General features: G+C 44.1%; 1 protein-coding gene across 6 annotated transcripts in view; it reads left to right on the top strand.

Moving 5' to 3' along the window:
- Positions 1–16,023, top strand: part of LOC139264544 (growth factor receptor-bound protein 10-like) — a 318,358-nt gene that overhangs the window by 32,200 nt on the left and 270,135 nt on the right. For 2 of the 6 annotated variants that reach the window (XM_070881167.1, XM_070881165.1), the window contains exon 2: positions 5,524–5,942. The exons of the other annotated variants lie outside the window; for them this stretch is intronic. The gene's annotated coding sequence lies outside the window, so the exon portion shown is untranslated. The remainder of the gene's footprint in view (positions 1–5,523; positions 5,943–16,023) is intronic. 6 annotated transcript variants of the gene reach the window in all.

The raw sequence follows: 16,023 nt of genomic DNA, 5'->3' as shown, positions 1-16,023 counted from the left end.
ATCTTAAAGGCAACATTGGTTACCCACCCCCCAGATTGTGGAATAATCTCCAAGACGGTATAATTGCCTGGAAATCTGTCCTTTGCATGCAGACTTTGAATTGTTCACCACTGACTGGCTTTTATGATTTCCTTAAGGTCCCGTGTGCAAAACTGAGGTAGCCTTTTGACTTGGGTTGGATATTGATTGGGAGGCAGTAGACAGAGTGAGAATAAAGTTGACTTAATCAGATTGGCAGGATGTGGTTAGTGGTGGTCCCCTTACAGGATCTGTTCTGGCTTGAACATTGGGCCATATTTCTTAGTAACTTGGATGAAGGAATGAGAGTTGTATTTCTTAAGTTTGCAGATTACGCTAAATTAGAAGACAGTAAGTGTAGATAGGAGCAGGAAAATGCAAAGGGCTACAGACAGATTAAGTGAGTGGGCAAAATAAGGCAGCTGGAGTTTAATGTGGGCAATTGAGGTCATTCACTTTAGACCTAAAAGATAAATCTGAGTATTCTCTCAATGGTGAGAACTAGGAACTGTAGAGGAGCAGAGATTTGGGACACACCATTTAAATCGAGTAGACAGGTACATAAAACAATCAAAAAGGCTGTTGGAATGTCGGCCTGTATAGAGACTGGATTACAATGGGGAAGAAATTATGCTTCAGTTGTATTGAGCCTTGATCAGACCCCATCTGGAATACTGCGTTCAGTTTTGGAAACCGCACCTCGAAGGATATAGTGGCCTTGGAGGGGATGAAGTGAGATTCACCAGCATATCTGGACTTGCAGGGTTAAATTATGAGGACAGGTTGCATAAACTTGGCTTGCATTCCCTTGAATATTGAAGATTGAGGGATGATCTGATCGAGGTGTTTAAAATGCTACGAGAATTCGATGGGGTAGGTGCAGAGAAACTATTTCCTCTGATGGGGAATCAAGAATGTGGGGACATAATTTTAAAATTAGAGCCCGGCCATATAAGGAGCTGAATCAGGAAGAACTTTTTCCACTCAAAGGATAGTAGAATTCTCTTCCCCAAAAGGCGGCAGATGCTGGGTCAGTTCGAGCATTCAAGACTGATCAATAGAATTTTGTTAGGCAAGGATATTGAGATATGGAGGGGAGTTATAGATCACACCCATGATCTAAATGAATGGCCTATTCCTTTTCCTATGTTACAAACTAGCAAGATCACTTTCATAAAATCTGTACTCCTTATTAGACTTGTCTTGTGCTGCAAGCTGTTATGCTACATAATATCGAACAATCTATGTAATTTTGTGTCTTGCTTGTTAAACATTAAATCTGCAAAGTGCCACATTAAATTTGTCTAATACGGAAAAAAAGACACACCTAACTATTACATAGAAACATAGAAAATAGGTGCAGGAGTAGGCCATTCGGCCCTTCTAGCCTGCACCGCCATTCAATGAGTTCATGGCTGAATATGCAACTTCAGTACCCCATTCCTGCTTTCTCACCATACCCCTTGATTCCCCTAGTAGTAAGGACTTCATCTAACTCCTTTTTGAATATATTTAGTGAATTGGCCTCAACAACTTTCTGTGGTAGAGAATTCCACAGGTTCACCACTGAGTGAAGAAATTCCTCTTCATCTCAGTCCTAAATGGCTTACCCCTTATCCTTAGACTGTGTCCCCTGGTTCTGGACTTCCCCAACATTGGGAACATTCTTCCTGCATCTAACCTGTTTAACCCCGTCAGAATTTTAAACGTTTCTATGAGGTACCCTCTCATTCATCTGAACTCCAGTGAATACAAGCCCAGTTGATCCAGTCTTTCTTGATTGGTCAGTCCCGCCATCCCGGGAATCAGTCTGGTGAACCTTCGCTGCACTCCCTCAATAGCAAGAATGTCCTTCCTCAGGTTCGGAGACCAAAACTGTACACAATACTCCAGGTGTGGCCTCACCAAGGCCCTGTACAATTGTAGCAACACCTCCCTGCCCCTGTATTCAAATCCCCTCGCTATGAAGGCCAACATGCCATTTGCTTTCTTAACCGCCTGCTGTACCTGCATACCAACCTTCAATGACTGATGTACCATGACACCCAGGTCTCTTTGCACCTCCCCTTTTCCTAATCTGTCACCATTCAGATAATAGCCTGTCTCTCTGTTTTTACCACCAAAGTGGATAACCTCACATTTATCCACATTATACTTCATCTGCCATGCATTTTCCCACTCACCTAACCTATCCAAGTCGCTCTGCAGCCTCATAGCATCCTCCTCGCAGCTCACACTGCCACCCAACTTCGTGTCATCTGCAAATTTGGAGATACTACATTTAATCCCCTCGTCTAAATCATTAATGTACAGTGTAAACAGCTGGGGCCCCAGCACAGAACCTTGCGGTACCCTACTAGTCGCTGCCTGCCATTCTGAAAAGTCCCCATTTACTCTTACTCTTTGCTTCCTGTCTGCCAACCAGTTCTCAATCCATGTCAGCACACTACCCCCAATCCCATGTGCTTTAACTTTGCACATTAATCTCTTGTGTGGGACCTTGTCGAAAGCCTTCTGAAAGTCCAAATATACCACATCAACTGGTTCTCCCTTGTCCACTCTACTGGAAACATCCTCAAAAAATTCCAGAAGATTTGTCAAGCATGATTTCCCTTTCACAAATCCATGCTGACTTGGACCTATCATATTACCTCTTTCCAAATGCACTGCTATGACATCCTTAATAATTGATTCCATCATTTTACCCACTACCGATGTCAGGCTGTTTTCTCTCCCTCCTTTTTTAAAAAGTGGGGTTACATTGGCTACCCTCCACTCGATAGGAACTGATCCAGAGTCAATGGAATGTTGGAAAATGACTGTCAATGCATCCACTATTTCCAAGGCCACCTCCTTAAGTACTCTGGGATGCAGTCCATCAGGCCCTGGAGATTTATCGGCCTTCAATCCCATCAATTTCCCCAACACAATTTCCCGACTAATAAGGATTTCCCTCAGTTCCTCCTCCTTACTAGACCCTCCGACCCCTTTTATATCCGGAAGGTTGATTGTGTCCTCCTTAGTGAATACCGAACCAAAGTACTTGTTCAATTGGTCCGCCATTTCTTTGTTCCCCGTTATGACTTCCCCTGATTCTGACTGCAGGGGACCTACGTTTGTCTTTACTAACCTTTTTCTCTTTACATATCTATAGAAACTTTTGCAATCCGTCTTAATGTTCCCTGCAAGCTTCTTCTCGTACTCCATTTTCCCTGCCCTAATCAAACCCTTTGTCCTCCTCTGCTGAGTTCTAAATTTCTCCCAGTCCCCGCGTTCACTGCTATTTCTGGCCAATTTGTATGCCACTTCCTTGGCTTTAATGCTATCCCTGATTTCCCTTGATAGCCACGGTTGAGCCACCTTCCCTTTTTTATTTTTACGCCAGACAGGAATGTACAATTGTAGTTCATCCATGCGGTCTCTAAATGTCTGCCATTGCCCATCCACAGTCAACCCCTCAAGTATCATTCGCCAATCTATCCTAGCCAATTCACGCCTCATACCTTCAAAGTTACCCTTCTTTAAGTTCTGGACCATGGTCTCTGAATTAACTGTTTCATTCTCCATCCTAATGCAGAATTCCACCATATTATGGTCACTCTTCCCCAAGGGGCCTCGCACAATGAGATTGCTAATTAATCTTCTCATTACACAACACCCAGTCTAAGATGGCCTCCCCCCTAGTTGGTTCCTCGACATATTTGTCTAAAAAACTATCCCTTTTGCACTCCAGGAAATCCTCCTCCACCGTATTGCTTCCAGTTTGGTTAACCCAATCTATGTGCATATTAAAGTCACCCATTATAACTGCTGCACCTTTATTGCACGCACCCCTAATTTCATGTTTGATGCCCTCCCCAACATCACTACTACTGTTTGGAGGTCTGTACACAACTTCCACTAACGTTTTTTGCCCTTTGGTATTCTGCAGCTCTACCCATATAGATTCCACATCATCCAAGCTAATGTCCTTCCGAACTATTGCCTTAATTTGCTCCTTAACCAGCAATGCTACCCCACCTCCTTTTCCTTTTATTCTATCTTTCCTGAATGTTGAATACCCCTGGATGTTGAGTTCCCAGCCCTGATCATCCTGGAGCCACGTCTCCGTAATCCCAATCACATCATATTTGTTAACATCTATTTGCACAGTTAATTCATCCACCTTATTGCGGATACTCCTTGCATTAAGACACAAAGCCTTCAGGCTTGTTTTTTTAACACCCTTTGTCCTTTTAGAATTTTGCTGTACAGTGGCCCTTTTTGTTCTTTGCCTTGGGTTTCTCTGCCCTCCACTTTTCCTCATCTCCTTTCTGTCTTTTGCTTTTGCCTCCTTTTTGTTTCCCTCTGTCTCCCTGCATTGGTTCCCATCCCCCTGCCATATTAGTTTAAATCCTCCCCAACAGCACTAGCAAACAATCCCCCTAGGACATTGGTTCCGGTCCTGCCCAGGTGCAGACCGTCCGGTTTGTACTGGTCCCACCTCCCCCAGAACCGGTTCCAATGCCCCAGGAATTTGAATCCCTCCCAGCTGCACCACTGCTCAAGCCACGTATTCATCTGCGCTATCCTGCGATTCCTACTCTGACTATCACGTGGCACTGGTAGGAATTCCGAGATTACTACTTTTGAGGTCCTACTTTTTAATTTAGCTCCTAGCTCCTTAAATTCGTTTCGTAGGACCTCATCCCTTTTTTTTACGTATGTCGTTGGTACCAATGTGCACCACGACAACTGGCTGTTCTTCCTCCCTTTTTAGAATGTCCTGCACCCGCTCCGAGACATCCTTGACCCTTGCACCAGGGAGGCAACATACCATCCTGGAGTCTCGGTTGCGGCCGCAGAAACGCCTATCTATTCCCCTCACCATTGAATTCCCCAATCACTATTGCTCTCCCACTCTTTTTCCTGCCCTCCTATGCAGCAGAGCCAGCCATGGTGCCATGAACTTGGCTGCTGCTGCCCTCCCTTGATGAGTCATCCCCCTCAACAGTACCCAAAGCAGTGTATCTGTTTTGCAGGGGGATGACCACATGGGACTCCTGCACTACCTTCCTTGCACTGCTCTTCCTGTTGGTCTTCCATTCCCTATCTGGCTGTGGACCCTTTCCCTGCGGTACGACCAACTCGCTACACGTGATACTCACGTTATTCTCAGCATCGTGGATGCTCCAGAGTGAATCCACCCTCAGCTCCAACTCCGCAACGCGGACCGTCAGGAACTTGAGGTGGATATACTTCCTGCAGATATAGTCGTCAGGGACACTGGTGTCGTCCCTGAGTTCCCACATGGTACAGGAGGAGCATAACACCCGACCGAGCTCTCCTGCCATGACTTAACCCTTAGATACACTTAAATTGGCAACAGCAATGTTAAAAGTTACTCACTGATATAGAAGAGAAAAAAGAAAAACTACTCACCAATCACCAGCCAATCACTTACGCTCTTGGCTGTGACGTCACCTTTTGATTTCTTTCTACTTCTTTTTTGCCTTCTCCCTGTAGCTGCACAAGTATGCCTTTTTTAGGCCTCTTCACGCACCTCCTCGACGCTGCTCCCGACTGCCGCCGACGCTGGGCCCCGGACTCCCTGCTGTGCCTTTTATAGGCGCCTCCACGCACCTCCTCGACGCTGCTCCCGACTGCCGCCGACGCTGGGCCCCGGACTCCCTGCTGTGCCTTTTATAGGCCTCTCCACGCACCACCTCGACGCTGCTCCCGACTGCCGCCGCTGCTGGGCCCCGGACTCCCTGCTGTGCCTTTTATAGGCCTCTCCACGCACCTCCTCGACGCTGCTCCTGACTGCCGCCGATTTGCTGAATTATATTAAGATCATCGAGAGAGCCTGAAATTTCAACCAGTAATATTGAATATAAAGCAGTTCGAGCTGTTTTTATTTGACTTGCGCAGTACGATATAAACCCGTAAGTTTTCATGATTTCCTTCAAGTCTTTCAAGTTACCAATACAGTTTTCTGTGTGGTATTACGCAGTTCTGCACTGCAGGTTCTTTCGGAAGGCCTGGCGTTTCACCTTTTTGCCTGCAGCTTTGTTTCTTCCCATAGTTTTCTTCATTGCTTTGGCATATAGTTTAGTTTGATTGCATATAAACAGTTTTTTAAAAAAAAAAGTTTTTTTCCATACTTGTTTTTTTCCTGTCAGACAGTACTCTTTCTGTTCTACATATAAATTTCTATTTTAGCCCATGTTTTATCATTATGGGAACCTGTCTAAGTGCAAAATACTCAGATTTCTCCACTGTTGGCTGGTACAAGATTTCATTAGTGAGTAATAACACAAGAGAAAGTAGTTTTGTTTAGACTTGTGATTTGATCAGCATGTGTGATCTTTTATGCTTTTATGGAAACCATAAAAAAACAGAAAAGAGTGACTAAAGTAAATGTTGGTCTCTTAGAAGATGAGAAGGGAGATTTAATAATGGAAAATGTGGAAATGGCTGAGGCCTTAAACAATTATTTTGCTTCTGTCTTCACAGTGGAAGACACAAAAACCATGCCAAAAATTGCTGGTCACGGGAATGTGGGAAGGGAGGACCTTGAGACAATCAATATCACTAGGGGGGTAGTGCTGGACAGGCTAATGGGACTCCAGGTAGACAAATCCCCTGGTACTGATGAAATGCATCCCAGGGTATTAAAAGAGATGGCGGAAGTTATAGCAGATGCATTCGTTATAATCTACCAAAATTCTCTGGACTCTGGGGAGGTACCATCGGATTGGAAAGCAGCTAATGTAACGCCTCTGTTTTTTTAAAAAAAAAAAGGGGGCAGACAAAAGGCAGATAACTATAGGCCGGTTAGTTTAACATCTGTAGTGGGGAAATGCTTGAAGCCAGCATTAAGGAAGAAATAGCGGGACATCTAGATAGGAATAGTGCAATCAAGCAGACGCAACATGCCTTCATGAAAGGAAATAATGTTTAACTAATTTACTGGAATTCTTCGAGGATATAACGAGCATGGTGGATAGAGGTGTACCGATGGATGTGGTGTATTTAGATTTCCAAAAGGCATTCGATAAGGTGCCACACAAAAGGTTACTGCAGAAGATAAAGGTACACGGAGTCAGAGGGAATGTATTGGCATGTGTAGAGAATTGGCTGGCTAACAGAAAGCAGAGAGTCGGGATAAATGGGTCCTTTTCAGGTTGGAAATCGGTGGTTAGTGGTGTGCCACAGGGATCGGTGCTGGGACCACAACTGTTTACAATATACATAGATGACCTGGAAGAGGGGACAGAGTGTAGTGTAACAATTTGCAGATGACACAAAGATTAGTGGGAAAGCAGGTTGTGTAGAGGACACAGAGAGGCTGCAAAGAGATTTAGATAGGTTAAGTGAATGAGCTAAGGTTTGGCAGATGGAATACAATGTCCGCAAATGTGAGGTCATCCATCTTGGGGTGGGGGGGGGGGGGGGAACATTAAAAGGGAATATTATTTGAATGGGGAGAAATTACAACATGCTGCGGTGCAGAGGGACCTGGGGGTCCAATCCCAAAAATGTAGTTTGCAGGTGCAGCAGGTAATCAGGAAGGCGAATGGAATGTTGGCCTTCATTGCAAGAGGGATGGAGTACAAAAGCAGGGAGGTCCTGCTGCAACTGTACAGGGTATTGGTGAGGCCGCACCTGGAGTACTGCGTGCAGTTTTGGTCACCTTACTTCAGAAAGGATATACTAGCTTTGGAATGGGTACAGAGATGATTCACTAGGCTGATTCCGGAGATGAGGCGATTACCTTATGATGATAGATTGAGTAGATTGGGTCTTTACTCGTTGGAGTTCAGAAGGATGAGGGGTGATTTTATAGAAACATTTAAAATATTGAAAGGAATAGACAAGATGGAGGCAGAGAGGTTGTTTCCACTGGTCGGGGAAGACTAGAACTAGGGGGCGCAGCCTCAAAATACGGGGGAGCCAATTTAAAACCGAGTTGAGAAGGAATTTCTTCTCCCAGAGGGTTGTGAATCTGTGGAATTCTCTGCCCAAGGAAGCAGTTGAGGTTAGCTCATTAAATGTATTCAAATCAGAGATGGATAGATTTTTAAGAGATAAGGGAATTAAGGGTTATGGGGAGCGGGCAGGTAAGTGGAGCTGAGTCCACGGCCAGATCAGCCATGATCTTGTTGAATAGCTGAGCAGGCTCGAGGGGCTAGATGGCCCTCTCCTGTTCCTAATTCTTATGTTCTTATGGCTAAGGGGATCAAGGGCCATGGAGAGAAAGCAGGAAATGGGTACTGAGGGAATGATCAGCCATGATCTTATTGAATGGCAGTGCAGGCTCGAAGGGCCGAATGGCCTACTCCTGCATCTATTATCTATGTTTCTATGTTTGTTGAGGAATGGGTCAAATCTGTATTAATGCTTTAAAAAAAAAATACTGGTGGTGTTCAAATCATTTATTGTGCTTTTTAACCTGGCTTAGTAAACATGTTTGCAATTCAAAGATCAGGAATTCTAAATTTTAGCTGGTTATAATAATTGGATTGAATGGTTAGTTTGGTTTTGCATTATGTGGTACAATAGAGTGTAGAGAAACGAGCCGTATTTCGTGACTTGGCTGAAGTATTCTCTTGCATGGGAAGATCTGACATCATTCTGCAGAGATGGTAAGGAAGTTGGATGAGTGGTTTCCATAGGTCACTCATGTATGCTTTTGGGACCAAAAGAGGTTTATTGCCTGGATGGACCTTTTTTTGAAGGGAGAAAAAGAGTCCAGTTCCTTCAATGGACAGTAAAATAGGCTTTAAAATAAGCACAGTGGCAGTAGTTTATTTGCTAGCTTAATGCCACGGTGTTGAATATTTTGAAGCTCTGCTTATTTTTGGACTGTCATTGAGCACATTAAATGTTGATGCATAATAAAATGTTTAGCTGTTGGGATGGTGACAGAATAGATCAATAAGCTGTGCATCCTGGTGATAAAACAAATGACATTAAAAGGAATTTTAACAAATAAAGTCGAATGGCAATTTCCTTTCTTACAACCTTGTGCTTCTTGTGAAAAAAACTGAGGATGATTTCATGGGCAACTGTTGGTTGAGAAGTAACACGTGGTTTATTTGGAGAGTATCAGCATACTATTTGTTCGTGGTGGTAATCCCAGCTGAACTCATTCCTGTTCACCTGTGATCCTTGCGTGCACATTCTCCAGCATAAGTTGCTATGAACATACTTGTTTTCAAATCCCTCCATGGTCTTGCCCCTCAACATCGCTGTAATCTCCTCCAGCCCCCACAGCCTCCGTCCCCCCAGAGATGTCTGCGCTCCTCTTCAGCAGCCATGATTATGATCACTCAACCATTGGTGGCTACGCCTTCTGTTGCCTAGGCCCTAAACTCTGGAATTCCCTACCTAAACCTCTACCTCTTTCCTCCTTCAAGATGCTTCTTAAAACCTACCTCCACCTGCCTTGATTTTTCCTTATGTGGCTCGGTGTCAAATATTTTCTCAATACGACTGAAGCTCCTTCTCCTCTGGAGTCACTAGTCAATTATAAAAATTCAATTGTCTCCTCTGTGATGAGCTTCTTTAGCAGAGAAGTTGAACCGGGAACGTAACCAGTATAGCTAATCATGAAGTTGACAAAATAGCGCTCTGCACTTTTAGAAGTCACGGAAAGTAAGTGAGTAAATATGGGGATTTGATGTAATTGTTGGATCTCAAAATGATTTAAACCCAGTGGCAAGGGGACCGAAGTTGATCTAAATTACATATGAATAATTGAAATCTGCAATAATTGAAATGAAATAATTCATTTTTATTGTAAGTTTGTTGGGACTTTTGCTTCAACAGATCGTAAAATTTCCTTCTTTGGTTGTTTTCGTAATGAGCTGTTGGACTAACTGGTAACTTTATGCGGGTTTCTCTATTTGTGAGATTTCCTGCCCCGGATTACACAGCCCCCGAAGGTGAAAGTGGGTGTCTTGTGCTGAGATTCTCGGAAGATGGAGATATTCACTCTCAATATTCCAAACTCTGCCACCTCTCAGTGCAAAGTGGAAGATTATAATATTGCCACCTCTAACTCACGGTTTCTAGGCAGAGGGTGAGTGTGATCAGAATGAGTTGTGAATGTGATGCTTGTAAACAGAATGTGGTGATTGTGATTCTTTGACTGTGAAAGTGATGAACCATCCCTCATTCTTTTCGACCTGTCTGTAGTTTTTGACACAGTTGACCACTCACTCCATTCTCCTCTGATGCCTCTCCACTGTCGTCCAGCTGGGTGGGGCTGCCTTTGCTTGATTCCATTCTTCTCAAATCGGTAGCCAGAAAATCTCTTCCCACTCCTGCATTGTTACCTCTGGAGTCCCCCAAGGATTTGTCCTTGGCCCCTTCCTATTACTCATCTACATGCTACCCCTTGTGATATTATCTGAAAACACATCAGATTCACATATATGCTGACAACACTCAGCCCTATCTCACCACCATCTCTCTGGACTCCTCCACTGTCTGATTTGTTAACTGCTTGTCCAATATCCAATATGGATGAGCAGAAATTTATTTGAACGAAATAGTGGGACGAGTGCTGCCATTGTCCTTGGCCCCCATCGCAAACTCCATTCTCTGGCCACTGTTTCCATCCTGGCAAATGTCTGAAGCCGAGTCAGGCAGCTCCCAACTTTGGTGGTGTGTTTGACCCAGAGATGAGCTTTCTGACCGCACATCCGCTCCATCACCAAGACTGCCTACTTCCACCTCCGTAACATCGCCTCACTCTGTCCCTGCCTCAGATCTGCTGCTGCTGCTGAAACTCCATGCATTCGTTACAGGGTGCTGGTGAGACCACACCTAGAGTACAATGCACAGTTTTGGTCTCCTTATTTAAGGAAGGATATACTTGCATTGGAGACAGTTCAGAGAAGGTTTACTAGGTTGCTTCCTGGGATGAAGAGTTGTCTTATGAGGGAAGGTTGGGCCTGTACTCATTGGAGTTTAGAAGAATAAGAGGTGATCATATTGAAACATATATAAGATACTGAGGGTACTTGACAGGGTAGATGCAGAGAGGATGTTCCCCCTCGGGGAAATCTAGAACTAGGGGGCATAGTTTCAGAATAAGGGGTCGCCCATTTAAGATGGAGATGAGGAGGAATTTCTTCTGAGGGTCATGAATCTTTGGAATTCTCGGGCCCAGAGATCTGTGGAGGATGAGTGAATATATTCAAGGCTGAGAGAGATTCTTGAACTATAGGGGAGTTGAGGGTTATGGGGAACAGGCAGGAAAGTGGAATTCAGGCAAAGATCAGATCAGCTATGACTTTATTGAATGGTGGAGTAGGCTCGAGGGGCCATATGGCCGACTCCTGCTTCTATGTCTTATGTTCTTGTGTTGCCTCTAGACTTGACAATTCTAATGCTCTCTTGGCTGACCTCCCATCTTCTACTCTACATAAACTTGTGATCATCCAAAACTCTGCTGCCCGTATCTTAACTCGCTCCAATCTCGTTCACCCATCACCTCTGTGCTTGTTGACCTTCACTGGCTCCCAGTCTGGCAAAGCCGCAATTAAAAAAAATTCTCCTTGTTTTCAAATCCCTCCTTGGCCTCACCCCTTCCTATCTCTCTCACCACCTCCAGCCTTCAGGATCTCTGCGTTCCTGAAATTCTGGCCTCTTGCGCAGTCCCAATTTAATCGCTCCACCATTGATGGCTGAGCTTTTCAGCTGCCTTGGTCCTAAGCTATGGAATTCCCTTTTTAAAATCTCTGCCTCCTTTTAAGATGCTCCTTAAAACTTACCTCTTTAAACAAGCTTTTGGTTATCTGTCCTAATATCTCCTCCTGTGGCTCGGTGTCAAACGTTTTTATTGATGGTGTTCTTGTTAAGTGCCTTGGAACGTTTTGCTATTCTAAATGCACTCTTTTTTTAATAAAAAAAAGTAAGTTTTGTAATCAGAATGTGAGTTTGTAATCCGAATGTGGGCCATGAATTTGCGGTGAGTATGCAGTTAAACCGTCTTTTTGAAATTGACAAGGGCATGTGCTACATCCTGAAGTTGTGACCTGCCAAGTTCCGAATAGACAGCTGATCTGCTGCGACTTTCCTGATTCAAATGATGTGCTGACGAAAAGTTGGGCTAATTTCCCACCTACTATGCATTAATTACCCTGAAAATGTTTTTGGCTGGTGCAAACAGATGCAGGAACCTTTTGCAGGGGATTTGGGGGTTTGAGAAATTTTGAACTAGGCTTATGGTTCCTATGCAGAGGCCAGAAACATTTAGCTATTTGCCAAAGTGTACTAAAGTATTAATTACTTTAACATCTGCATTTAGGTTAAAATGTGCAAATCAAAATAACTTCAATTTACTGTGTTACTAAAGGAAAAAAATTTGCAGGGCTATGGGGAAAGGGACTAAATGAAGTGCTCTTGCAGATGGGCCCGATGAGCCAAATGGCCGCCTCCTGTGCTCTAACCATTCTATGATTCCATGACACTATCTGCTCCTATACAAATCGCATCCATCCCAGCTCTGAACATTCACACACAATATTGTATTATAGTCTTCCATGGGTTGTGATAACAATTGTGCACCATGAACTGAAACTTGCATTATCTGAAAGAGGACAAAGCAAATTTACCATCAAAGTGGAGTAGTTAGTCACGTCGCTTAAGCATTACAGGGTGGAAATTATATTCTGATTTGCACACAGACTATGTAAGGTCAAGAGATGCAAGATATGCAATGGGTTTTGATTTTGTGAAAAATAACTCCATTATACCATGTAGGATCAAGTTTGTGCGCCAAGTGAGTGTGTACAAGGACCATCAGCAGATTGGGGCCTTCAAAGAAACATACCACTTAATGGTACAGCGCATGCTGGAGAGCGATGGCTGTGAACAGGGCGACTGGATTGGACGTCACCAAAGTCCAGGTTGGTGATTGGAGCATGGGCTGGTACAGCAGGAGCGGCAAGTGATTGTGGAGCAACGTGATCGGGGCCCAGGAGAGATGAGGGCCCAGGGGCAGCATGGGCCAGCCCACATTGCAATATGTGTGCACTCTAGGTCTGTGCAGTTGAGCTGGTCTCCAGTAGTCTTTGTTAATCCTTGCCACTGCACCAAGACCTAGCTCTGTCAGGCCAGTGTGGTGGCTGGTGTGCAACGGCCACCACACGCTTTTTAAAAAAAAAAAATCCCGCACAGGCATCTTCCACCCTTCAACATGTAGTTCGGGACCTGGAATAAACTCATCCCTTTTTGGCGTGGAAGCAAGTCATCTTCGATACGTGGGATCGCCTATGACAATATTTACCAACTGAGCTCTTTGGTGAACCCTAACAGAAGCAGATGGATTTAAATATAGAAAAGTGCAGAGTAAATATAAAATGTGTACACAAAACAAAGTTGGTTCCACTCCAGTTTCCAGTTTGTTAACCAACATTGCAAACCAAATAAGGTGCATAGAATTTGCAGTACAGAAAGCAGTCATACTGCCTGAGTCCAGCTCTTCAACTGGAGCTGCCTCCTCTAATGCCATTCTCCTGTCCTTTTCTGCAGCCTTTGATACGATTTAAAAGGAATTGGATAAACAGTTAAAGTATCATCTGTGCATTAACAGCCACTTGTGGTAAAGCACTCGTTCTATATATGGGGGAACCCTTTGTTGATTTCTAGATTCTTTTACCTCAATCTGGTTCAGCAAAATTACTGAAACGAATACCGTTTGTGCTTTAAACAAAGCAAGCTTTTATTTAAAAAGCAAATCCCGATCGGAGACTTTATCAGACAGAAGGAATGCAAGTCTGTTCGAACGCACTCACTTCCTACGGACAAAGTCACGTTACATTGTAAAGGGATGATGGTTATACATTTTCGGCAAAAGATAACAAGATAGGGCTAGAGTGACATCCTAGTCCAGCCTATCCTCTGAGATCCCTCCTTCCCTTTGTCCACTCAAACCGACCCAAGCATGGTCCGATTTTAAACAAAGACCTTCTGTTAATGTTTCAGGTTAATAACATGATTTAATAAGACCTTGAGGTTTTTCTGCAAGCTGTGGGTTTTGTTTCAGTGTTGTAACATTTCGCAGTCTCGAGTCTGAGATGTCATGGCTATTCCTCCATGAATTCTTTGTTAGCTTATACTGTCCCTATACAATTCCCACGTTCTCAACTTCAATGTCTCTATACATTTTTAAACAATCACATTCCCCCCTTTTATCATTCCATGATAACACTTAGGATCATTCTAGGAGTATCGCATTCATCCGTTCACACTCTATTTCCCGAATCATATTGTTGTTAGTGTCGAGTAGTTCTTTAGTTCGTTGGATCATAACTCGGGAGCCCTTGACCACAAGAGGGTTTGCTAACCTTGTCATCATTACTTTACAACAAAGGTTAAGGCAACCAACAATTAGATAGGATCTCCAAGATCCATCTGATAGCCAATCAAACCAGCTAGATCCTTCTGCTGGTGTGGATAACTTCTTCACCTCCCTTCTTATGTGATCAGCGAGATTGGTTATGTTTTCTGAACTATCAGGAATGTAAGTGCAACATTCAGATCCTATCAGGGCACACGTTCCCCCTTTCTCAGCTAACAGGTAATTGAGGGCCATTCGGTTTTGTAATGCTACGGTCCTTATTGCTACCATTTCAGCTGTGATGCCCTCCAGAGCTTCAGCAGTATTGTATTGGCCCCCCTCCTCTCGTGATAGTTTGGCTCTGAATCCATCTGACAGTCTCAGTTAGGGTTAGTGGAACTCCCCCTTTGGAATGTATAGGGAATGTGAACACACCCAACATCTAGAAAAGTTCCCATTTTGCGCATAAACATAAGACATGTACAAAAAGGTGTTTACATGGAGCTCTCGTCTCTGTCTCCCCTCCCATGCGCCGAAACTGTCATATATCAACACTATTATACAGACTGTGGCATACAGACAGTTTCATCTTATGGCTCAGGATTCAGAAAAATAGTCCAATTATTTTGCTGATTAAAAGAGTTCAGTTTTCCCGTCTCTCTTCTCAGGTCACCGTCGGTGTAGCTGGCTGTCTATCACTACGGGTAAACGTTCAAACTGGTCCACGTTCCAATTAGGATGCCAACGGCCTTGTTCAGCTATGGAGAAGAGGAAGTCTGGAACAGAAACAGGAGTTAGAATAACCAGTAAAATAGGTTCGTTAGAGGGTGGTGAGCTTGCAGTGGTGCAGGTGAACCCAGGCACTTTTCCCCTCAACCTTGGCTGCAGTGGGGGTAGTGAGTAACACCTGAAAAGGCCCCTCCCATTGTGACTCTAATCCCTTCCGAATCCATACTTCCCTGGTGCCACGAGGGACAATTCGGGTAAAACTGGGAGGTCGAGGTGAGCATCTTGAACCTGGTTGTGAGCTAGTCGCAGAGCCGGAGTCAGAGAAAGAACATAGGTGGTCATCAGTCGAGCTGAGATACCATATCTAGGAACAATTTCCCTCATTAACACCTTAACAACAGTTTGAGCCTTATTGTCCAGGTTAGGGTAGGCTTCAATCCATCTGCTAAACACATCTACTATCACTAACACATATTTGTAACACTGAACTTTTTGCAACTCAATGTAGTCCAACTGAAATGTCTCAAAGGGACCTTCGGGTAGGGACGTTTTACCCCAATCACAGGGGACTCCCTTCCCTGGATTATGTTGCTGGCAAACCAGGCAACGACTACTGATGATCTGGGTGAGCGCCTGGAGTCTAGGGTGCCACCAAGTAGCCAAAAGTGTGTCACTCGTGGTCCTTGCTCCACAATGAGTAGCAAAATGCATACATTCAATAACCCATAGAGCCAACTCGTCAGACATGCAAGTCTGTTCCGCGGGAGTGGTCCAGAGTTTAGAAACATTGTCATAAGTACATGCATAATATTTCCACAACAGTTTATCTTTTTCAGGAGCGTCCTCCTGTGCTTTTATAACATCTTGGATGGTTGGCATTGGTTTTTCCGAGGCTAACTTATCCTTCGCAGGATTTTTAGTCTGACTCATAATTTTGGGCA

Source organism: Pristiophorus japonicus, chromosome 5 (genome assembly GCF_044704955.1).
Source record: "Pristiophorus japonicus isolate sPriJap1 chromosome 5, sPriJap1.hap1, whole genome shotgun sequence".
NCBI lineage: Eukaryota > Metazoa > Chordata > Chondrichthyes > Pristiophoridae > Pristiophorus > Pristiophorus japonicus.
This window is presented reverse-complemented; position numbering and strand designations above follow the sequence as displayed.